The sequence below is a fragment of the Ailuropoda melanoleuca genome, chromosome 2 (assembly GCF_002007445.2).
Source record: "Ailuropoda melanoleuca isolate Jingjing chromosome 2, ASM200744v2, whole genome shotgun sequence".
NCBI classification, from domain to species: Eukaryota; Metazoa; Chordata; class Mammalia; order Carnivora; family Ursidae; genus Ailuropoda; species Ailuropoda melanoleuca.
In genome coordinates, this window is record NC_048219.1 from 170055720 (window position 1) to 170081795 (window position 26076).

The following is a 26076-nucleotide window of genomic DNA, read 5'->3' on the forward strand; positions in this document are numbered from 1 at the left end:
GTTTTCTTTTGTGGGCTTTTCTTTTTCTCTTTAGTAGAAAAATCTAAAGTTGGGGCACCTGGGTGGCTCAGTCGGTTAAGTGCCCGCCGTGATCTCGGGGGTCCTGGGATCAAGCCCCGCATCAGTCTCCCTGCTCGGCGGGGCACCTGCTTCTCCCTCTCCTCCTCCCTCTGCCGCTCCCCCTGCTTGTGCTCTCTCGCTTGCCCTGTCACTCTCAAATAAATAAAATCTTTAAAAAAAGAAAAGAAAAACTTAAAGTAATTAAAATAACATGAACTGATTCTTACAACTTGGAAACCTCAGCTGTGAAGTTGTGTTCTATTTATAATTTTTTAAAAAACATTTGGAGCTCAAACACATTGGTCATAACAAGGAAATTACTTCCCTTAACGTGGAACCCTAGTGGACTTGAAAAACGTGTTTCAAACTTGTTCTTATGTATGATGTGACTTTATAGGTATGCTTTGTGTTTTTCAAGAAATTAAGATGTGTTCACTTTAAGCTGACTGCACCCTTTTTTGCAATCCCTCTTGTTCCCACAAACCTATTTGTATGGTAGAGATATGGGATATGATGCATAAACTTAGCATTTCAATGTCTATCTCTTTATAAAACTTGACTTGTACATGGCTATAACCCATGATGTTTATTCACCAGCAGAGCTAAATAACCCAGATTTGGAGAATTACAGCCTAACCAAGAAAGAAATCTCACTACGTTTGCAATATTGGTGAATTTGATCAGTCAGTATTCCAGTTGATAATTGAACTCATATTAGGTGCTGTGTCTCCGTAATTCCTAGAAGCTGCAGGTGAGAACAAAACTACTGACATATTGGGACGCCTGGGCAGCTCAGTCAGTTAAGAGTCTGCCTTTGGCTCAGGCCACGGATCTCAGGGTCCTGGATTGGAGCTGGCTTCAGACTTCCTGCTCAGCGGGGAGTCTTCTCCCTCTCCCTCTGCCCCTCCCCCAGCTCATGCTTGCACTCCTTGCACACATTCTTTCTCTCTTTTTCTCAAATAGATAAGTAAAATCTTAAAACAACAACAAACTGCTGACATAATTAATCCTAGATAACCCTATTTTTGCCCCCCAAAATTCTCCAAACTCAAATTTGGCTAATATTACTGAGCCCCTACAGCATTTTGGTAACCTTGCTGGACACTTTATGTATGCGCTCTCATTTAATACCCCCAAAAGCTCCAAATGGTTATTTTTCCTTCCTTTCTCTCCTCCTCCTCTTTCTCCTTTCTTCATTTAAATATGGTTGGGATAGCTGTCCATACTTTCAAGGGGTGTAGACCTTCTTGGCCTTAAAACTTTCTAAAAAGATTTAAAATTCTCCTTATGCTCTAGAATTTCCAAGGTGCCTACCACAGCTCTATGTTGTGTATCTGGAAATGCTAGATTCCTGCCATGTGCTCTCTGCCAAAACCAAATTTTGAGTAGCCAGCAATTGGAGCCCTCTTCAATAGTGACAACCAGGGGCCTATCTCACCTTCGTGAGGTCTAGTAACTAAGTCTGTTATTTTGAAGAATGCAAGTTGTCCATGAAATAGCACTGTGATTAAGAGAGAAAAAAATTAGCAGGATATGTTGTAAAGTACTAGCATAACTAGAAATGCTACCTGTGGTTGTCGAGTGATGCTTTTTTATTAAGATCTAGTTAATGGATGACAGTGACCTGCAGCCATGAATGCCAGAGTTCTACTGAAGTGATGCTTGAAGCAGTCACGTCTTACTTATTCCGTTACTGTGCCTTTTTTTTCACAAGCAGTTTGGTCTTTAGGTGAAATAGGAAATGCTTGACTTAATATTTTTGCTATATTAGAATCTTTAATTGATCTGTATTTTGGTATTAATTATTTTGACTTCGTAAAAATTAATCACCTTATGATGAACACTTCCAGTGAAGTTATTAAGAAAATACCACCTATATCCCTAAAAGGTCTCATTCATGGATTGTGTGGATTTAAAATGAAAGATTTATGTATGTTTAATATATTAGGTGTCTTTAAGCAATAAACCCATGCTTTTTTGGCAAATGTTTGCTGACAGAATTGAGTGTTTAAAAAGACACAGCAGACAAAGTTATACAAATTATACATGGGGTTTTTTGGGGGGGATAGGGTATGGCTATAAATCTTCTCTAATCATACAGATGTTTTTCCTAACATTTCCAAAGACAGACTCTAACGTCATATCAGGAGGCCCTAGCCAGCGTAAAAACCCCCAAGGAGGTGGAAAGGTAGAAGCAGGCTGTACACACAGTTTTCAAAACCACACTATTGTGATAGCCATAGACACAATTTTTTTTCACTTTAAGCATTTCTGTTTTGGAAACATTTGTTGGTAATGTTTCTATCTAAAACAAAGATTTGGTTTTATTGTGGTTACCATGCCCTGCAAGAAAATGTTTCTGAGACAAGCATATTTGGCAGACATCCACATCATGGTTTTAGGTTATTTGAGTATGAAATTTCTGTAATACAGATTCAGCTGTAGTCAAAACACGATCAGGTCATCTCCAAGTTCTAACACCTAACCCAGGGGCATCGAGACCTGGGAATTCCTACCTGATGCCAAGCCAGAAACCACGGAAGTCTTTTTTTTTTTTTTTTTTTTTAAATCCCCGCAAGGGTCAAAAGACACCCTCCAGGAACCTGTTGGTCACTGGCAGCAGCAGGGACAAGATGTGTCCCTAGTGCCATCTAACTGCCTTATCATGCTTTCAGCAGAAGAATGTCACCTCCTAGCCCAGGCTGTGGGGATTCTGGGGACGTTCTGTGGACTACCAACCTACAATAAGGAAAAACAACTCTCTAACCAAAGTTGTGGTTTAATGATTAGTAAAAAGAAACACCCAAAAGCTAATGATTGGATTTGAGTAGAATTATAAGTGATTGTCAACTTTTTCCATAATTCATAATGAAAAACTGTCCCAAAAGTGGTGGTGAGCCAAAACATTGTAGGAAGAAGAGAAATCCATAGAGCCCTCAGAATAACAGGGAAAGGTCAACACAAAGATTACAGTGTTCATTTCTGCTACATTCCTGGTGAAGCGAGCTTTTATAGACCCACTGGGAACTTAACCACTATTTCCATGGGAAAATAAATTCCAGGTTCCAAACAGCTGATTGACAGTGGTGTTCTGGAACATGTTCATTAGTAAGTTGGGACTTCCTGTACTGTAACATCTTTGCCATGTATTTGTTATAGACTGCCAGAGTTCAATAGTGAGGGTGGGAAAAAGGGGGAAATTCTCTCATTCATTTAAAGTAAGGAGTTACTATTTTTTTTAAAGATTTTTTATTTTTAAGATTTTATTAATTTGAGATTGAGAGAGAGTACGAGCAGGGGGAAGGGTAGAGGGAGAAGCAGACTCCTCAGTGAGCAGGGAGCCCGATGCGGGACTTGATCCCAGGGTCCTGGGATTCTGACCTGAGCCAAAGGCAGCTGCTTAACTGACTGAGCCACCCAGGCACCCAAGATTTATTTTAGAGAGAGGGCACTGGGGGCGGGGAGGGGGCATTGAGGGAGAGAATCTGGAGCAGACTCCTGCTGAGTGCAGAGCCCCATCTCACGACCCATGAGATCAAACCCTCAGCCGAAATAAGAGTCAGTCACTTCCCCCAGTTGCATCCCCCCAAGGAGCCCCAGTAAGGAGTTTCTATTAGCACAACTCAAATAGCTTGATTCAAATTCAGGTGAGGAAGATTATCAAATTATAAAAGGGTAAGGTCAGTTGTACAGCAGGAGGGAAAACCTCAGTAACCAAAAATTGTACTTTTTACCTTAACTGTATATACTGGTGTTTCTGTTTTATGCGTGTCTGGGTGCTATATGAGCTTACAAGTAGGTATTTGCATTTTGTTTTATTGAGGAAAACCAGAAAGAGAAAGAAATGAGGGGATAGAAGTCAATAAGATGCTACTAAAAATGATCTGACCTCATCCTTCTATTAGGCTAATGCTGTTTTTTGCCCCGCACAGCAAGTCACGGCCATTCTTGTCTTGATGCCCCTGTTCCCACTCTGCTTTGGTGCCTTGCTCAAAATCTTGTCCCTGAACCTTTCTGGTGCCAACCTGAGTCCACAGTAACCTTATTCTTACTTTAATGCTCTGAGTTGTTTTCTAGTTTTGGGGGGGGGTTGGTTTGTTTGTTTCCACGTGTGTTCCTCTTGTGCAAAAGAGCATGAAGTGGTTAGGATCTCAATCTCCAGGCAGGGCCATCTGGTTTAGGAACCTGGCTTTACCACTCTGCTTGGTAGTGTGATGCTGGGCAAGCTATTTAACCTCTCAGTTTCTTCATTTGTCAAAATGAGAGTAATAATAGTACCTGCCTTACTGTATTGTTGTAAGGATTAAGCGGCATAGCTCAGGTAAGGCCCAAGGCAGGGGCCCCGGCATGTAGTGAGTACCATGTAAAGGTCAGCTGCCCTTTTTGGTTGCTTGCCAATAAACACCTTACAGGCAGCGTGGCTCAAGGTCAGGGAATACAGTTTTGTTTGTGTTTTGTTTTGAAACACTACCAAGACAGTGGGCGTTAGCAGCACTAGTCACAAGTTGACCTCAACAGAGAAAAAGATGAAAGGAGACTAAGATTCTGGCATACCAAATATCTACGTTCAAACAAACAGTCCATTGATTTTTCTTTTCCAGGTAGTTTTTTTTGTTTTTTTTTTTAAGATCTTATTTTTAAGTCATCTGTGCTTGAATGGAGCTTGAATGTACAACCCCAAGGTCAAGATTCTCGTGTTCTTCCGACTGAACCAGATGAGTGCCCCTCCAGGTAGTTTTGAATACCCAGATAGTTGACGGTCTACAATAAAGAAGTTTAGGTTTGCTGAGATTTTGGTGTCCTTCAGACTCAATCAAGGTGTTAAATATAAAATGGGGTACAGGAAGAGTACCCACAGAATGCACAACAGGAGAATACTGTGACCAGTTAAACCCTCTTTTGTTAGCCATTCTAAAGAATGAGAAACGCGTTTAAGTTTGAATATGAGGTATGAAGAAAGATGGCTCTCACAAGGAAGCATAAAAAAGATTATGAAATATCTTTTTTTTTTTTTAAGATTTATTTATTTTATTTGAGAGAGAGTGTGAGGTTGGGGGGCAGGGGCACAGGGAGAGAGAATCTTCAGCGAACTCCATGCTGAGCCCGGAGCCTAATGCAGGGCTCGATCTCATGACCCATGAGACCATGACCTGAGCCGAAACCAAGAGTCGGACACCCAACCGACTGCACCACCCAGACGCCCCAGATTATGAAATACCTTCAAAAAGTTCCATCCGGCAAAGGAAATAGGGGATGTTTGACACGTATAACATTTCCAACTAACGCTTTTATCAGACAAGCATTAGTTAATTGTTTTAAAAATGCAAATACAGTGTTAGGTTTAAGTGTGGGGTTCAGAAAACCATTTGTGAATCCCATAGCTAATATTTATTTACTGGCTATACAAATGGGCAAATTCCCTAGACTCTCAAGCCTCAGTGCCCTCATTCTTAAGACCACTGCTTGAATATGATGATTTATAGGACCATATGTAGTGTACTATCTGACACTTAACAGTCACTCCATAACTGAACATTTCTTTATCTTTTTTCTCTGAATTCATAGAAGATGACTGGAATCAAAGTAGGGCTTTCATTAGAAAACTGAAAAGGGGCCATGCTCTAGAATAGATTTCCAAAGTATTGAAAAACAAATATCATATTAATTAAAACCCTATTTACATATTTACTATTTTCTTGGAAGATTTGTGTGAGATTTCTCTTTGATTGAAATTATTGGTATCTTTGATTAAATGAACGTTTAATTTTTTAAAATGTGCTCCAACTATATATTTTCACTGTAAGAACAGACTCAGCCAACACAAAGCCCCAAGCATGTATTTACTCTGCTATGTGCCAGGCTGCTAGGCACTTCCCTAGCACTTGGCTCTAGCAGAAAATGACCACAGGGGTCTTCTTGTACCGGGTACTAGGTGATACCCTGCCCAGACAACTGACCTCAGCTCTGTGGCATATTGTGTTTGAAACAGGGAACTTAAGAAATCAACTCAGCAGCTAATGACCTACTAAAAAGAATAGAATGCTATAGAATAGAAAATATCCAGAGTCATTGTGGTTGAAGTTTATTTCATGAAACAGTTCTCTTCAGTTACAAACACATGTGTGTATCTTTACGGTGGATTGGGACAAAATGTTGAAGAGCTCCTGCTATGTACTATGAGGCTGAAATCTGTAGGGTCCTGCGGTGGGTAAGTAGTGAACCAGGCAGGCCCTGTCCTCTCATTGGCTTTACAGCCGAGGTATAGCATAAAGGTCTGAACTGGCCTGGTTGAAGGCTGTAGGGAGGGGTGGAGCCCAAGAGGAACTTGAGAGCACCGGCCTTAGAAATCTTAAGTTTCTTATTTTTTTCTCAACTGCTGGCCAAGCTAAATGTGTTGAGGGCAAATCTGCTGGCCGACGAGAACACGTGACGCTGGATAGGTTATCTCATGAAAATGCAAGTTGTCCGTGCGAGTTTACCTCGCCGTACCTCAAAGACGTGAAGAGGCCATTGTGTGGTCAAAGAATGAAAGGAAACACTAGGACTTCTGTGCTTGGAAAATAAACACAGTTGTGCTTAAAGTCAATGAAGGAAGTAGATCAGCTGAACATTAAATTGTTTACCTTTAAGTCAAAGATACTAAAATCTCAGGTGAGGTATTTAAGACTAAAAGGAAGTATTTTTCACACAGCAAGTTCTGACCCTGTAAAACTTAATTCAAAAGATGGAATCTGTGGGGCATCGGGCTGGTTCGGTCTGTAGGGCATGTGACTCTTGATCTTGGGGTTGTGAGTTCAAGCCCTACCTCGGATGTACAGATTACTTAGAAATAAAATCTTTATAAGAAAAAAAACCATGGAATTTTTTACAAAGATTAACTTGTAATAGTTGAAAATAGGAGACTCAGCCCGAATTGGTTAGCCTTCCTTCAGTGAGTGAAGTATTGAGTGCCTGCTGGGCATGGCGTTCAGGCTCTGTGGGGCAGTAAAGCATAGTCCCCAGTTGGGTACAGGGAGCTTACAGTCTGGCTGCAAAGGTAAGTAAGGTTAGGGAAACTCTGCAGAACAAGCAAGGGCTCGTAGTGGGGAAGTGAAGGGGCAGAGCAAGGACTTCAGCTGCCTTGGGTTGTTGCCCAGCCTGGCCTGGGTCGCTGAGTGACCCTGGGCCGTTCTCAGAAGTCAGAGCCTCTTTCACTCCTTCTGAAAACCTGTGAGAGTGCTTGTGTAGATTCAAGAAGATAGGTGGAAATCTCTAGCACAGTCCTGGCACACAGAAGATCCTAGATCAGTGTTTGTTGAATGTAAATGGAGTAGGTTTTTACTTATCTGGGGCAGAGGAAGTGGCCTGAGGTAAAGCAGGAGGATGTCTTCTCTGTAGTACAAGGTGTGTGCTGAAAAGTAGTAGAAAGTAAAGAAGCAGGATAGGGCCCAGTTAAGAGAACTTGGAGAGCCAAGCTGGAGAGTTTGAACACATACAACAGGCAACAAAAAAACATTATTTGTACTTAAGCAAAAAGGATCTTCTGCTATTTAATTATTCAAGGAATACCTATGAATCACTTACAGCGTGCTAGGCATTGCAGTTAGGATATTGGGGAAACAGTAACCCCTGCCCTCAAGTGGCTTCTGTCTAGCAAGAGAGAAAAGAATTATCGTTTAGAGATGTTTTATTTTATACAGATCCCACTTTAAAAAATAGAGTTCCAAGGCACCTGGGTGGCTCCAGCCCTATGTTGGGCTCCATGCTGGGCATGGAGCCTACTTAAAAAAAAAAAAAAAAGAATATGTNAAAAAAAAGTATATGTGTGTGTGTGTGTACACATATCTATCCCATGAAAGCTAGGGTTTTTTTTCCTTTTTTAAAAAATTTATTTATTTTTAAATTAGATTCCACACCCAAAATGGAGCTTGAACTCATGACCTTGAGATCAAGGGTCAAATGCTTTACCAATTGAGCCAGCCAGGTGCCCCTCCTTTTCTTTTTTTAAAATCTATTTTGTTCACTAAGCATCTAGAGCAGTGGCTGCCACAAAATATGCACCCTATTTATTAAATTAATGAATATTTGAGATTTTGAATCCTTAACCAGCTCCATGTCGTTCAGACGATTGTATAATTAAGATATGGCTATTTGGGGCACCTGGGTGGCTCAGTCAGTTAAGCATCTGCCTTCAGCTCAGGTCATGATCTCAGGGTCCTGGAATCAAGCCCTGCATCGGGCTCTCCACTCAGCGGTGAGTCTGCTTCTCCCTCTTCCTCTATGATCTCTCTCACTTTCACTCTCTTTCAAATAAATAAAATCTTTAAAAAAATATATATGGGTATTCTATAGGTTAAATGAGAAGGGTTCTGAGGAAGCAAATATGGACTTTCTGTCAATCTCACTAAGAGTCCAAGGTGGTTAGTAAAATAATATCTGTACAATTCTAACTATGCCAGTCCCTTCAGCATTATATTCCAATTGTCCATATTATACTCTAGCTAAAAAATCTGGGAGTGGTGCTAAGTATGCTATTTTTTTCTATTGGCTTATTTCTGTTGTACATTCTTTATTGCTAAAACCACTTAAAGTGTATGCACACTCTATTTTTAAGTGACTAATGAAAACTCTACAGGTTAAAAGTAAAAAATACAATATAAGAGAATCACCTGAAGTAAAAACAAACATACAAGAGGAGAAAAATACGGTTTTCATTGTAGCCTTTTGTGTGGAAATTCTGTGGTGTATTTGAGGAAATATCTTTAAGTGTTCCCTTCCCCCATTTTGTAGGACATGATCAATTATACCATCTGCTCCTCTGAGGTAACTTGGCAGCTGTTAATTGACTAACATTATTCTCTGAGTTTTGCTGTAGCCATAGATGGTTCCAGAACATAAAAACAAAAGATTTGCAAGAATTGCTGTCATGGGGAGGGGAGAGGGGGTAAGGGGAATGGGTGAAATAGGTGATGGGGATTAAGGAGGGCACTTGTGATGAGCGCTGGTTGATGTGTGGAAGTGTTGAGTCACTACATTGTACACCTGGAACTAATATAACACTGTATGTTATCTAACTGGAATTAAAATAAAAACTTTAAAAATAAATAAATGGGGGAAAAAGAATAAATATTGACCAACTGGGAAGAACAAAATAAATATTTACACAGTCATAAATCATTTTCATTTTCCCAGGGGTTTTATGATGTTCTATCTGTGTGTTTTAATGTATTAAAGTATAAAGCAGAAGCAATTAAGTAATTTAATACCAACAGAATTTATACTTCAAATGGCGAAAGAATGGATCATCTCAGTTTGTGGTAAGATACCCAGATGCTTCCTGTTACTCTGTCCAGAACGATGTTAACATTAACCTCAGAGGAGGCCGTTAAGCCAGTCTTGAGCTAGAAATGGTAAGCATCGTGTTTTTGTCTGTGGATGAAGGAGGGAAGAATTATGTTACTGAAAATGTATGAGCAGCAAAGTTAGAGTACGTTATACAGTAATCACTGATGTGGGATAAATTATCATTCATTCCCTACAGTATATGTCCATCTCTCTGAAATAAAGCTAACAAAAAAAATTTTAGGGAAAGAGACTCATGATACCGTTCTTAGAAAGCTCATGTAAATACTCCCTGCAGGCCATTTGTGTTTTTTTTTTCTTCTATTGGAAGAAGGTTTCTGTCTTTCCTGAATCAAGCTGTTTAAATGGTGTGTTACTGAATTCTTTTTTGCTTCCCTCTCTGTATCCTGACTTGAGTTCAGAAAATTTCTGAAATGTTCATTCTTTTCAACTTACAAAAGGGGATTTTGTGTATTTGTTGTTTATGCCAACTCCTTAATTTGAAGTAAAAGAAAAGGCAAACAGCAAAGCAGCAACCACAAAAAGCCTCCGCAATGTACTAAATTGTCCAGATTTTCATTTTTGGATTGTATCCATTAATAGTATTTGGTTTAGGGGCGCCTAAGTGGCTCGGTTGGTTAAGCGTCCAACTCTTGATTTCGGCTCAGGTCATGATCTCAGGGTGGTGAGGTGGAGCCCCACATCGGGCTCTGCGCTGGGCATGGAGTCTGCTTAAGATTCTCTCTCCCTCTTCCCCTGCCCCTTCCCCCCAACTCCTGTGTGTGCACCCTCTCTCTCTCAAAAAAAAAAAAAAAAAAATATATATATAGCATTTGCTTTTCTTAATCTGTAACATTGCATCAAAATCATTACAATACTGAAGCATACTACGTCTTCCAAAACACACCAATTTCCCAAAATTAAGCTATCTTAAAAGAAAATAGAATGTGCTTTTCATGTTACCTAACAATTAGAAACACCAAGTTCTAGACAAGTGAATTACTTACTTACACAGACTAGCCCAATTCTAGAGGGAAATAGCTCCAGGTGTTTTGTTGTATTTTTTGTTGTTGTTGACTAAACTGCAGACTTTATTCACATCTCGTCAGCTTACCATTAACCTCCTTTTTCCACTCCAGACACTCAGGCTTTCCTTCTCTCTCATGACCTCAGCCTCTTTGAAGAGTCCTGGTCAGTCATTTTGTAGAATGTCTCCCAATTTGGGTTTCTCTTATGTTTTCTCCTGGTTAGATGAGGTAATGTAGTTTTGGCAAGAAAATCTCAGACGCAGGTGTGCTTTTCAGAGCATCCCGTCAGGGGCGGGCTGTTGAGATGCGTTAGGGCTGGCTGTACACTTTCCTTCGGCCGCTGGAGTAAATCGCCGCGGACCCAGCACCGTAACACCACCCGTTTATTATCTCTCAGTTTCCAGAGGTGAGAAGTCCGCGCCAAGTGGGCTGGACTCTGCTCAGGGTCTCACAAGGGTGAAATCAAGGTGTCGCATTTGGAACTTGTCGTCCTCTTGCCCGCTCACTCAGGCTGTCGGCGGAATTCAGTTTCTTGGTTACAGGACGAACTGTTTTCTGGCTATCTGGCAGCCAGGAATCCCTCTCCTTTCCTGGAGGCCCCTCTCCAGTTCGAATTGATGGCACCTCCTTCTACAAGGGCAGCAGGAAAACCTCCCAGACAATCCCTCTCACGCCTCCAGCCTCTGACTTCTAGGCCCAGGTGGAAAAGGCCCTTAGGGGACCCGCATCCACAACGGGGCTCCTTGCTCAGCGGGGCTCCCTCTGCCTGCCGCTCCCCCTGCTTGTGCTCTCCGTCTCTCTCTGTCAAATAAATAAATAAAATCTTTTTAAAAAAGAAAGAAAAAAAACAAAGGTACGGAGGACAGAGGGAGTGAGCAGGCATCTTAGAATCTGCTTGCTACCCTAGTGATTATTAATCTTGATGACTTGTTAAGCTGGTGTCTTCTGGGTTTCTTGGCTGCAGAGTTAACTGTATTTCCACTTGTAATTACAAAGTATCTTGGGAGACATACTTTGAACTGTGCAAATAGTCTGCTTCTCCTCAAACTTTCCCATATTAATTTTTTAAACGATTGTATTTATTAATTTGAGAAAGACAGCGAGCATGAGTGGTGGGGAAGGGCACAGGGAGAGGAACCAGCAGACTTCCCACTGAGGAGGGAGGCGGACTGGGGCTCCATCCCAGGACCCCGAGGTCATGACCTGAGCTAAAGGCAGACGCTTTACTGACTGAGCCACCCACGTGCCCCTTTCCCATATTAATTTTAACATTCTTCAATGGAATTGCCCATTCTCCTCCATGCATACATACATATATGTATTGATGTATTTATTTATTTCATTATGGACTCATGAGAATACATATTTTATTTGGGGAGTTATAATCCATCATGGTTTTTGGTCAACTTGTTCCAGCGTTAGCCATTGGTAGCCTTTTGAGGTTAGTGTCCATGTACCCTTTTGACATACCCCCAATCCTTTTTGAGCACTTCTTCACTTTCTGATACCAAAAGATGCACTGGATTCATCTTACCTTTTTTCCTACCCCGAACCTAGAATAAATCACTTTTCCAAGGGTAACTCCTGTTGTAATCCAAGAGAATTAGAAATAAAGTTCCTTTTGTATTGACTTCAAATTACTGTCTCCATAAGTTAGGTGCAGATTAATGAATGTGTCAATGGAAACTTGCTGTCCTAACAAAGTGCCACAAATTTAGTGACTTAACACAGCTTATTATTTTACAGTTCTGCAGGTCAAAAGTCCAAAATGGGTTTTACTGGGCTGAAATTAAGCTATCAGCAGGGTTGCATTCCTCTGGAGGTTCCAGGGGATAAGCTGTTCCCTTGCCTTTTCCAGCTTCTGGAAGCTACTACCCATATACCTTGACTCATGATCCCCTCCCACATCCCACAGCACAGTGTCTTCTAATCTCCTCTGACTCTTGTCCTCCTGCCTTGCTCTTATTAGGATCCTTCTCATTACATTGTCCCCACCAAGATAATCCAGAATAATCTCCCCAGCTCAAAATCCTTAACTTAATCATATCTACAAAATCTGTTTGCCATGTAGGGTAACGTATTCACGTGTTCAGGGAATTAAGACACAGACATATTTGGGGGCTATTCAGTCTACTACATGAATATATTTAGACTAATATATATGGACTAATGGGACAACCAGTCCACATTAATCAGGCAAAAAGGGAAATTTTTTTTTTTTTTTTTTTTTTTTAGGGAGAGACAGAGGAAAAGAGAGAATCTCGAGCAAGCTTCATGCTCAGGATGGAGCCTGACACCCCAACACCCAGACACCCAGCACAGGGCTCGATTTCACAACCCCAAGACCATGACCAAAGCTGAAATCAAGAGTCAGACGATTAACCAACTGAGCCAGCCAAGAGCCCCAAGGGAAATATCTTTTTAATAACAGATCCCTTTTTACTTTTTTCTTCATAGCTCAGTAAGCACCTTTTTAAAAATTGCAGTATGTGTGCAAATTTGCCTAAATCCTTCATAAAAGTAAATGTCAGTAATCTTCCATTGGTAGGACATTGGTTTTGATTTGTCCTCCAGCAGGAGTGAAGAACTCCTGCTGATCCATCTGTCCTGCTGATCCATCTGTCTGTCCTCCTCCCTCCTTTGTCACCAAGAGCACAGAATTTTACAGGATCATACCCAGTTGTAAAAGCAGTGATTATAATTTCCCATGATGCATTACTCTGCGAACCAAAGAGCTTGGTTTATATAAACTGTATGCACTTCGCTGGTTGGGAATTACATTGCTGGAGCTAAATGAAAAAAATTAAATGTTCTCTTTATACTCCCAGCTATATCTGTGAATTTACTTTTTATTCATTTATTTATTGAGCAAATGTTTGAGTACCTGACTGTGCAAGATACTGTAATCGGTACTGGCGATGATTAGTACTGGGCATGAAATAAATCAGGACTCAAAATAGGGGATATTGCTTTTTTTGGATATTGCTTTTAGTAGCTAAACCTCAGGGAGTAATTCAAGTATCTAATACTTACATACTTATTTTCTGTCTGGAAGCTTATTTCTAAAGCCAAGTTTTTCCCATTCTTATTACTTTGAACTGACTAGAAATAAAATTTTTGATGTAAAGTATTATGTGGAAGAAGCCATAATTCTTTTTATTCTAGTACTAAACTATAGATTGGTTGCATACAAAATCACAGGTTTCTAGGTACACATTTTATTTTTAAGGACTCTCCACACCCAGTGTGGGGCTTGAACTCACAACTCCAAGATCAAGAGCTGGATGCTCTACCACCTGAGCCAGCCAGGCACCTGTGGGTATACATTTCCAATCTCTCTTTTTAAAGGAGGAAAGAACAACTAACACTTACTAAGCACTTATTCATGCTTAGTGCTTTACACATATCATTTAGTTAACTCTATGAGGCAGGTGTTATTATCATTATCCCCATTTCAACTGGTAATAGTAATAGAGAGGACATAGGTGGTAAATAGGAGAGCCAGGATTTAAATCTGGGGAATCGATTCCAGAACTTTCTCCCTTAACACACGAATCAGTGTGAACATTATCCCATGGTGTTGCCACTCAGTAAATAGTGTTGGATATAATGATTGCCCCAAATCCTTCTCATAACTTGATCATTTTTCCCAAATTTGGAATATAGTTAAAAAATTATAATCTCAGGGGCCCCTGGGTGGCTCAGTTGTTGGGTGTCTGCCTTTGGCTCAGGGCGTGATCCCGGAGTCCTGGGATCGAGCCCCACATCAGGCTCCTCTGCTGGGAGCCTGCTTCTTCCTCTCCCACTCCCCCTGCCTGTGTTCCCTCTCTCACTGGCTGTCTCTCTCTCTCTGTCAAATAAATAAATGAATAAAATCTTTAAAAAAAATTATAATCTCAATGGATAATGATACATACAGTGAACAAATTTTAGGAACAGCCTCAATGCTACAAAGACTTCGTAAATCAAAGTCCTGTTGGGTGCACATACATTAACTAGAACCTGGGACTTGGCCGACTGAAGTTCATGGTTGAGTTCATTCTCTTTGATAGCATGACTCAGAATATAGCTCCCAGCACAGTTATTCAGAGTAAAGTAGAACAATACACCAGTATCTGTTTTGCCACTGGCGATTACTTTCCCATAACTGAGGAGGACTGCTGTCAATTTAGGTATTTGTTATGATTTGAATGTTTGTGTCCCTTCAAAATTCATACGTTGACATCCTCTTGTCCAGTGTGATGATTTTAGGAGGTAGGACCTCTGCGAGGTGCTTCAGGCATGAGGATGGGGCTTCGTGAGTGGGATAAGTGCTTTTAGGAAAGAGACCGCAGGAGCTCCCTACTCCCTTCTCTCTCTTGTGAGGCACAGCAAGAGATGGCCACGTGCAACCTGGGAAGGGCCTTCACCAGAACCTGACCATGCTGGTGCCCTGACAGTGGATTTCCAGGCTCTGGAACCGTCAAAAATGAATTCGTTTACAAGCTACCCAGTCTGTAGTATTTTGTTATAGCAACCCAAACGGACTAAAACAGCATGATTTTTCCAGTTGTTGGAAAAATCCTGAAAGGAAACTCTTCAGTAAATAAATTTTGGCTGCCTAGTGATAGATTCTTAAAAATAAATTCTATTTACACCTAATCAGAAGGAATGTTTTTCATGTTTACTTTATTTCTACATTTGAGTACATACATGTGTCATTCATAGAAACGTGTAGTTTTTCTATTCCGGGACACCCAAGACGAAAATATTTTCATGTTGAAGTTTGTAGATATTTCCCAACCAAGTTTAAAAAACATATAAATCTAGAGGCACCTGACTGGCTCAGTCAGTAGAGCATGTGACTCTTGATCTTAGGGTCATGAGTTCAAGCCCCATTTGGACATAGAGATTACTTAAATGCTTTTTTTCAAATATATATATATATATATATATATATATATATGCACATTTATATATATTCTAACACACATATATATGTTAGAAAGGGGGAAAATAGATTCAATTTATATCCATATTTGTGCAAGTCTTTGAAATATGGGCATACTCAACAAGAAGGGACATTATTCAAGATAATTGAAAGCTTTGGAATAAAATAGATGAAATTTATGAAATATGACTTATATAGTCCAATAAAATACACAATCTAAAATATAACTTGAAAGTTTTTGTAAGCATATATATGACTACATCTCTACTAAATGACTAATTCACTAGAATGACTAATTTCTACTAAATTGCTAATCACTTGGAAGTGATTCACAGATAGCAGTGTCTATCAATAACTTTAAAGAAATAGAAGATAGTATCTGAAAGGACCAATAAATTATACAGCATAAGGGTTACTAATCAATAAATGGATTATTTTTCTACATTTCTGTATTTTCCAAGTTAATAGAGAGGCAGTTACTCAGCATTTGACAAACTAGATTACTTCAGACTCTGCTCTGGGTGATTTGCTTATTAGTTTACCCAGGATCAAATTTTAAGACCTTAAGCCATGTTATGAACATAGTTCTAAAGAAGACATAGATATTCATTATTTAGGGGAAGAACAAAGTGCTAAAAATTATCTTTTTTTTGAGAGAGGACATTAGTCTTAGCTTTGGGAAACTGATGAGCAGCCTTGAAAATTTTGTCCATTAATTTATTCATAAAATATTTATATTGAGGCTACCTGCTGAAAGCATACTAAGACTTATACAGATGGTCACACACAATAAGTGGTTGAGAAATTATTGTCTCAACCGGAGTTTCTGATGCACGTGTACGTATTTAGTGACCAAAAAGATACCAGATCTCAATTCCCTATCAGGCCCCATAGTTCTTCCCCTGGTTCCTAAATGGGTATCCGTCTATTACAAGTGCGCTTAATGATACATATGAACAACGTATACATTCATAGTTGTGTCTCTAAACCTATAGGTGAGAGAAAAGTAGGTAGTACTGAATATCCTCATTTTACAAATTAAAAAAAAAACAACAAACCAAAGACCTAGTCATTTAATTCAGTCACTGAACTACAATGATCCAGGCCCTAGTCTAGGGCTATTTGCCTTGCAGTTTACCTGTCTGCGCTCTTAATCAAATATCAGAAAGGATGTGAGGAAAGGACCACTGAGTTAATTACTCCCTCAGGTAAAGGACTAAAACGACTTTCTAGTACTTTTGCTACTAAAATTCTAAATATAGTGAGAGGATGGCTTGTTGCCTCTCATAAAATGCTGCCTCCCCAAAACAAATGATAAATTTGGAGAAGAAACTTTTTCTATTTGAATAAAAGTGTGCTGCTCTTTGACCCCTTAATGTCATATCAAGGAATTTGTCTCTCATGATATACTTAGAAAAGTATGCAAATATTTATGTACAAGTGTATTCATTACTCTATTATCTGTAATAAAAAAAATCTGGAGGAATCTAGAGAAAGGCCTAAATATCCCACCAATAGGGAAGCAGTATAGCATTCTGGTTAAGAATTGCCTGGATTCGGAGTGCCCGGGTGGCTGGATCGGTGAAGCGTCAGCCTTCACCTCGGGTCATGATCCCAGAATCCTGGGATAGAGTCCCACGGCCAGCTCCCTGCTCTGCATGGAGTCTGCTTCTCCCTCTGCCTCTGTCCCCGCTCATGCTCTCTCTCAAATAAATAAATAAAATGTTTAACAACAACAAAAAATTGCCTGGATTCAAATCCCGTCTCCACAATTTACTAGCTGTGTGATCATGAACAAATTACCCCACTGTGCTTTTGTTTTACCCATTCGTAAAGTAGAGCTAATCACAGAATTTATGTCATTGGGCTGTGATACTTAGAACCATGCCTAATCCATAGTATATGCTCAGTACATTTTAGTTACCATTGTTGATAGGGAATTGGGATAAATTTTGGTAGAGGGGCACAGTGGAACACGAGGCAACTATTTTAAACAGAGCACTTGATGGACTGTACTTAACCAGAAAGCATCTCTGCCGACTCGGTTCGTCCCCCTCCCTCCAATGCCCAAGAGAAAATTTGGCTAAACTTAACTTGGCTAAACTTGGTGTATATATATTGAAGAACAAAGAGCAAATTCTTTGAACTCTGCTAGAAAAAGCATTTGGGGGTTTTGGGGAAGGAAGGTGAAAGGCTTTGGAGCACCTTGAGTGTGAGGGGGAAAAGGGTAGCCAACACTTCTCATGTATTAGCTCTCTGCGTGTGTTCAGGGAAAGAACTAGGCGACCTACGGGAAATTGAGATCTGGTATCTTTTTGGTCACTAACCACATCCATGGGCTTTCCTGCATCAGAAACTCTTAGCAGAGACAATTAATTTCTCAACTGTTTACTGTGTGTAACCATGAGGGTGAGTCAATGGAGCTCTCTGGGAGAGAGGTACTCACATGGGGAAAGGAAAGGAATTTAGGAAAACCTTGCCCAGTGCCCTAATCATGGTATCTTGGTGCCCAGGAAAAATTACCCGTTATTCCCAAGGATGAGCAGTTGACTTGTTCTACTCAACCTTGAGGATCAGGCATAACTTAAGTTAACATCAGCGTGTTCAAAATATAAAGCATGGGGCACCTGGGTGGCTCAGTCGCTAAACGTCTGCCTTCAACTTGGGTCATGATCCCAGGGTCCTGGGATGGAGCCCCACATCGGGTCACTGCTCGGTGGGCAGCCTGCTTCTCCCTCTGTCTCTGCAGCTCCCCCTGCTTGTGCTCTCTCTCTCAAATAAATAAAATCTTAAAATACATATAGAGAGAGAGCATGTTGGGTATTGCCCTGGGATTAAAATTGAATCGGCACAGCTCTTGCCTGGTAGCCTTAATCATAAAGCTATTAAGGATATTAGCAGGTAGCTGTTAAAAGCATACAAGCTCCTAATAATCTCTTTGGTGGGTCACCTAGCAGAAAGGTTTCCTACCCTCTTAGGGTGTTTTTCACTTTCCTTCTTAAAATTGCTTTTCTTGTACAGGGACTTAATGAATTAAACCATAAAACATGAATGGAAGAACCAATTCCAATAAAAATGTTTACAGTGGATTAAGATGTGGGTTCTCAAGACTCAAATTTATTCTTAAAAATGATTCGGTATCTCTTTTCTGGCCATCAATTGATTCATACAGGGCCCCACATGTTCCTAAAACCATTCCCTTACAAGATACTTGTCCTCGTATTCTGGTTCTGGATGACAATTGTCCTCGTTTTACCAAAGGGCAGTGCAGTTTGTAGACGTGAGTCACGGTGAGGAAGAGGTGCAGAGTCCATGGGAGGACGATGATAAATTAGAACTGGTAGAAAATGTACCTCACGTATGAGTGGGAATGATGTGAGAGGGAAATACCAGGTAGAACACTAGAGATAGAGAGAGTGAAAGGAGTAAGGAACGCATCTCATCTCCTACGGAACTAAAGGTTTAGAGAGACAACACACACATTCGGCTAGTAAAGCAGATAAACAAGGAGAGGGCATAGGTCACAGAGTGAGGACATACACAGGAGTTACTGAGGAATAATCCCAATTTCCCAAGGGAATACTGCTGCCCAGGGATACCCTACCCTTCCCTCCTCATTCCCTCCGGGTTTGCAGATACAAAACAAGCCCCATCCCATGATGGGGTGTGGCTGTTTAGTTTCTGCTACTAAGCAAACAATACGTTTCCACTTCACGCTTTCTGGGAATTGTAGTTTGGGGTTTGGGGAGCTACAGGAAGGCATATGTTATCCTATTATTTAACTTTATCCATGTAATGTTGCACCTCAGATAAACACCAGGTTGCTTCTAGTCTTTTTTTTTTTCTTAAGATTTTTATTTATTTACTTGACACAGAGAGAGACAGCACAAGCAGGGGGCATGGCAGGCAGAGAGAGAGGGAGAAGCAGACTCCCTGCTGAGCAGGGAGCCTGATGCGGGACTCGATCCCAGGACCCTGGGATCATGACCTGAGCTGAAGGCAGACACTTAACTGACAGAGCCAGGCAGGCACCTCCAGGTGGCTTCTAGTCTTAAAAAAGAAATAGAAACAGGCAATCAATATAGATATAGATATAGAAATTGTGGCCTTTATTCTTGCCAGGGGAAATTGAGATGAATGAAATTTAGTAATGCTTCACTGCTCCTTTTAGGTTTCCAACATTATCCCAGGACTTCACAGCAGCAAAGTAGATGCTTCCGTTCTAGAGTCATGGGGCAACATCACCCTACCCCTAGGAACGTGAGGAAAATCCCAAAGTGTTGGAAGAGTTTAAAGATCCTAGTAGGCTCAGTTCCTGTCCGAGTTTTCCCTTGTGATTAAAAACCTTTCTTTCCTTTTCTTTCTTTTTTTTTTTTTTTTTAAGATTTTATTTATTTATTTGTCAGGGAGAGAGAGAGCACAAGCAGGGGGCGTGGCGGGCAGAGGGAGAGGGAGAAGCAGGTTCCCCACTAAGCAAGGAGCCCAATGTGGGGCTCAATCCCAGGACCCTGAGATCATGACCTGAGCCAAAGGCAGATGCTTAACTGAGCCACCCAGGAGCTCCAAAAACCTTTCTTTTTTTAATTTAGAAAAAAAAATTTATATTAATAATGTACAGTACATTGTTTGGCAGGGAGGTAACTTATCCTGCTGAGTGATGTAGTAAATCCTATAAAGTGGAAATGGAATGGAAGACCCTGGAGAATTAGTTTGGGTCCCACTATGGTACTCAAAGTATGATACTAAATATGTTACTTGAAGAACTCTACTTTGGACCTAGTAGTTGCCCAATCTATAGCAACCCAGGCTGGACAATCTGGAAGCAACCTAACAAAGACTCATTCCTCCTATAAATGGCCTTAATCCCACAAAGAGCATTGCAGTTCCATATGCCAAAGTTCTTAAATTATATTTAAAAACTTAAAGAATTTGAGTCCAAAGGAAGAGCCTCAACCCTATCCTATATGTGATAAGGGACTTAGCAACTCTATACTGGATACAAAAGCAGTGGGGCTGTATATGTGGTAATTAGAAAATAGTTACAGATTAGCTGGTATATTACAGAAACTGCATCTGGGCACCTGGGTGGCTCAGTCAGTTAAGCATCCAACTCTTGATTTCAGCTCAGGTCATGATCTCAGGGTTGTGAGATTGAGCCCCAAGTTGGGCTCCACGCTGGGCATGGAGCCTGCTTGGGATTTTTTCTCTCCCTCTCCCTCTGCCCCTCTCTCTCTCTTAAAAACAACAACAAAAAATATATATATATTCTCTCTCCCCACCCTGTGCTTTCTCATTCTTGCTCTTTCTCCCCCCTCTAAAAAAATAGTAATAATAGCAATATATTTATATATAATTTTAAAAATAATAAAAATAAATCAATAAAAAAGAAACTTCATTTTATAGTTGTTAATGGTCTCTCTTTTTTCTCTCTGTCTCCTTCTTCACTGCTGTGGTCCAGATACAGGGCCTATGGCAGGAGCTAATCGTCCCCCACTATCTACCCTTGTGGTGGCTTTAATTCTTTGACGCTCCTCCTGTAGGATGGAGGTTTCCTCCTCTTGAATCTGGGTGGGCTCTGACCAGATTGGCTTGACCAATAAAGGACGGTGGAAGGGATGCTCTATAATTTCCAAGGTTAAGTCATAAAAACCTTCCTCCATGGTCTTGCTCTTGGAGCCCTGAACACTCTACAAGTACAACTATCCTGAGACTGTTATGCGGAATAGACCACAAGTAGGTGCTCTGGAAGACGGTCCCTCTGAACCTGTCCTTCTACCATTCCAGCCCAAGAGCCAATCATGTGAGTGAAGATGCTATCTGGGAACTGAGTCTTTCCACTACAGCTGGCTCCAGGGCCAGCTGTTGGAGTCAACCTCTAGTGTTCCACCCATGCAGCTGAGGTTCCAGCCTACAGAAGAGAGATGAGTCACTCCCGTCTCTGCTGTGCCCTTTCTGCATTTTGCACTCGTGGAATCATCTCATGAGCATAATAGCATGGTGGTTGTTGTACACCATTAAGTTTTGGGGTAGTTTGTTACACGGCAAAAAAATAACTAGAACACTTCTCTTAGAATCTCTGTTTTAGTTGGGTAGATGGCTATATGACTAGAAGTTACATTTCCCAGCCTCCTCTCTTATAGATGAATGTGGCTGTAAGTCTTACCTATGATATTTGAGTAGAAATGATGCAGTTGCCAAGTCATGTCAATAAAATGTTTAGAGCTTGTCCTCTGCTTCCTCTCTCTCACGCACGTCTTGCTGGCTGAGACAGTGATACTTGGAGCAGCTCTCCAGGATACATAGATATTCCGGATGGCTATCACGGATTGGATTCCCCAGGTAGTGGACTCTGAGAAGAGTTTAGTGTACAGAACATTTATTAATGAGTTCCCTGGAGGTCAACACTGTAAGGGAGGGAAAGAAAGCAAGAATGGGCAGAGGCAAAGCGAAGCTGCAATTGCAGGCCCAATGACAATCTCAGCCAACCCCACAGAGAGCTTAGGAGCTAAGACAGCCCTTCAGAGTTGTCTGCCAGTGGGTCTAGAAGGTCAGGCCTTTATACTCCCACATGGATCAGTCATTGTATGTGGGTAATCGTGCCATATGCTTTTGCTAGGTTATAAGTATGGCATATTAGTTATCTATTATTACATAACAAAATAACCCAAAACTTAGTGGCTAAAAACAACAAACATTTAGTATCTCAGTTTCTGTGTCAGGAATCTAGAAGTATATCGGTATGAGTCATCTCAACTCAATCGAGGGCCAAAGGATTCAGCTCACTCACGTGGTTCTGGAAGCTAGTCTTCTTCCGTACCACATGGTCCTTTTCAGAGGCTGATGTGTCCTCACAACATGGCAGGTGGTGATCTGAGAGGGAGAGAATCAGAGCGGGGCCCAAGATGGAAGCCAGTCTTAAAAACCAAGCAGGGACATCCCTAGTGATTACAAGTGAATCAGTAAGTCCAGCCCACACTCAAAGAGAAAGGATTACATAAGGGCGTGAATCCCAGCAGGCAAGGATCATATGGGCCATCTTAGAAGCTGCCTACCACGTGTCACATGCACACAATTTTGTATCTTGCTATTTTTAGTTTTCATCAACTTATATATTTTGGTTTGCTACATATTCTTCATTTAAACAATGTGTTTAAAAATTATAAAAGCAAAATATTCTTGCTGTAAAAACTCAAATGTTCAAATGATAGAGGTGTAAAATCCTTTTCTTTATCCTCGCTTTAGCTGAACTACCCAGAGGTAACACATAGGTAAACATATACATAGATACAGATACATATTATTGCATCTTAATGTTCTTAATGGGGGCACCTGGGTACCTCAGTTGGTTGGCATCTGCCTTAGGCTCAGGTCATGATCCCAGAGTCCTAGGATGGAGCCTGGAGTCGGGCTTCCTGCTCATCGGGAAGCCTGCTTCTTCCTCTCCCTCTCCTGCCTGCTGCTTCCCCTACTTGGGCTCTCTCACTCTCTCTAATAAATACACAAAATCTTTAAAAAAAAAAATTAATGTTCTTAATGTATCTTGGAGCTCTTTCCGTAACAGCAAGTGGAGATCTAGTTCATGCTTTTAAATATTTGTGTATTTTATACCAAAAAAATTTTATGTCCTCCACTGAAGGACATTTAAATTTTTTATCTGACAACCAATGTGAATGTACATCCTACTCATGTCTTTGCAAATTCATGCTGGTAATCTTTAGGATAAATTCCTGGAAGTGGAATTGTTTGGTCTGAAAATGAGCATTCAAAATTTTGATGGTGGGACACCTGGCTGGCCCAGTCAGTGGAGCACGGGACTCTTGATCTCAGGGTTGAGTTTGAGCCCCATGTTGGGCGTAGAGATTATTTAAAAATAAAAGCTTTAAAAAGTCAAGTTTTGGGGGCACCTAGGTGGCTCAGTTGGTTAAGGGGCCGACTTTTGATTTCAGCTCAGGTCATGATGTTGGCTCCTGAGGTTGAGCCCTGTGTTGAGTTCCATGCTCTGCAGGGAGTCCGCTTGAGGATTCTCTCTCTCCCTCTGCCTCTTCCCAACCCCTCCTCTCAAAAAAAAATCTTTAAGGGGCGCCTGGGTGGCACAGCAGTTAAGCGTCTGCCTTCGGCTCAGGGCGTGATCCCGGCGTTGTGGGATTGAGCCCCACATCAGGCTCCTCCGCTATGAGCCTGCTTCTTCCTCTCCCACTCCCCCTGCTTGTGTTGCCAATCTCTCTGGCTGTCTCTATCTCTGTCGAATGAATAAATAAATAAAATCTTTAAAAAAAAAATCTTGTAAATACATACATACATACATACATACATACATACATACATAAATCTTGTAAATACATACATACATACATAAATAAAGTTTTGATGGATATCATACAGTGTATGAGTGTATGTGTTTCCCTAGATAATGGCTAACACTGGGTATTACTAAACTTTAAATTTTGTTAGGTTCAGCCGTGGCCACCACTGTGTTATGTATACCTGTATTAAAATGTTCTGACATTACTATAATTGATGTTTACAGATCTTTTACTACACTGTTAGTTTCTGGAAGACACAGACTAAAGTATGTTTCTCTTAGCATTATACTTGGCACACAATACTCTGTAAATGTTTCATAAATCTCAAAGTTGAATTTAAGGCTTTGAGATGTCACTGAACCAGGAGTCCAAAGAGCTGATTCAACCCAAAAAACCTGCCCCTAATTTTTCCCTAATTCTCTCTGGCTTCCATTTTCACAATTACAAAATGCACATGTAATACTAGATTTCTTGGGGCACCTGGATGTCTCAGTTGGTTGAGCGTCTGGTTCTTAATCTCAGTTCAGGTCTTGATCTCAGGGTTGTGAGTTCAAGCCCCGAGTTGGGCTCCATGCTGAGCATGGAGCCTACTTAAAAAAAAGAAATAAATACTAGGTTTCTTCCTACAGTCCTTTTCAGACCCCAAATTATATGCTTCTAAGAAGGAAATTAATGTTATTCATCTTGTGATCTCTTTACGTACCAATTCAAAATTCAATACTGTAAACTAATCATTAGTCCTAAACCACACATTCACTGTATTTTTCAGTACCAACATATGCTTTCCAGTCTAAGTTATTTTAAAAATTTTAAGACATCAAAGATTTTGAATAATCAGTCATAGGTAAATCAATCTTTAGAGTTTTTCAGTAGTAAAATCTACAAACACTTCAAGCAAAATGTATTTGGTTCAAGACCCTTATTCTCTTAAAATCTAGATCTGAAGTCTAGTCATAGTTTTCTCATTGTCTCTTGGGCGAAATTAAATAAGCAAGCTAATTGAAGTACTATGCCATTGTTAAAATATTTTAAAATACTGGTTATTAAAAAATTATTAGGGAGTTTATCAGCTATCTTCACTATTAAACGGTGGCCATATATATGTCTATACATAAGTTTTTCTTCCAATAGTTCTTTATCAGATTATTTTCATGCCCACTTGTTGCCCAATGTTGAATCAACCACAAACGTGAGGTCTAGCTATGCTAATACAGGAGTAGCCTCACAAAATGTCCTAAAAAATAGCTAGTCATACCTATGCATACCGTAATTTCTGCTTAAGCCCTCATTTTCAAAGACAAACCAGATCTTTGCTAACAAGGGATTTGCAGTATTACTAGTGACATCTTAACAGCAGTCATGACATACTTACATTTTAAAAAACACCTCTTAGCACTGCTTTAAGCTGCTTTAGTTCTTCTCTCCTTAGGTGCTGAATAGTGGTAGGGTAATTTGTTTAACAGTAAGTCTGACAGTTTACATTAATCAAAAGTTTATGTTGGCAGAAGAATCCACCAGCCCCCTTTGCGCACATCAATAGCTCTAACCCTCTTTCAGTACCCTTTCTATCACTAGCAAATAATCTTCCCCGCTGATAGCACTGTTTTTATGGTTTTGCTCTTACAAGTCATCTTTTAAGGGTTAGAACCCAACAGACTCAGTAGATCTTCCTAAAACAACTGGTAAAAGTTCCATCAAGACAAGCACAGAGTCCCGCGTAAGAGATTTTCACACAGCCTTGGTGGACGGTATGTTGGTATGTCGTAGCAGTGTTTTGTTGATTAGGTTGACCTCAGGTAAGTCGTTTGATTCCTTGGAGCCTTGGGAAAGGAATGCATTTCTTTAGAAAAATAAAAGCTGGAGGTTATATTAGGCATGACTTTCCCTCACAACCAATCGTTTGAGAGTTTTTCACTTCATTCATTTAGAATGGGGACTTTTAATTTTAGGATCAAGAACTCCCATAGGGGCGCGTGGCTGGTTCAGTCAGTAGAGCGACTGCTGAGCTCCTGTGAGTTTGAGCCCCATGCTGGGTATAGAGCTTAGTTTAAAAAACAACAACAAAACTCCCATGGATGATTAGCTGCAACCTCTCGAAACTGTTAGAAAAATTTCGAATACATATTTCCCTCTAATGATGGTCTTGTTATTGAGCACACTGAACATTTACTGTGTCAGGAAGAAAGTTAAGAGTTTCATAGGTTTTCTGACCTAATCCTCATAACAACATTATGAGGAAGAGGTAAATACAATTATTCTATTTTTATCCCCATTTTACAAATGAAGAAATAATCTTAAAATTTTTCTTAGTAACCTTTCCAAAGTTCTGACCTGGCAAGAAGTGGTGTTTAAATAACTCAGCAACAAAAAGTAATAAATGACTGTACACTGGGTATAACTAAGAGGACATAATACTTTTTATTAATGTGTTTGT

The 26076-nt window shown here is 40.4% G+C and overlaps 1 long non-coding RNA gene across 2 annotated transcripts; it reads right to left on the reverse strand.

Moving 5' to 3' along the window:
- Positions 1 to 11106: 11106 nt before the first annotated feature.
- Positions 11107 to 23224, reverse strand: LOC117801128. 2 transcript variants are annotated; one of them, XR_004623581.1, is made up of 3 exons: positions 22127 to 23224; positions 21503 to 21688; positions 11107 to 11210 (listed from the first exon to the last, which is right to left on the reverse strand). It is a non-coding gene; the product is annotated as an uncharacterized LOC117801128 (long non-coding RNA). The 2 variants fall into 2 exon arrangements; XR_004623582.1 differs by lacking the exon at positions 11107 to 11210 and adding an exon at positions 19344 to 19389.
- Positions 23225 to 26076: the final 2852 nt, after the last annotated feature.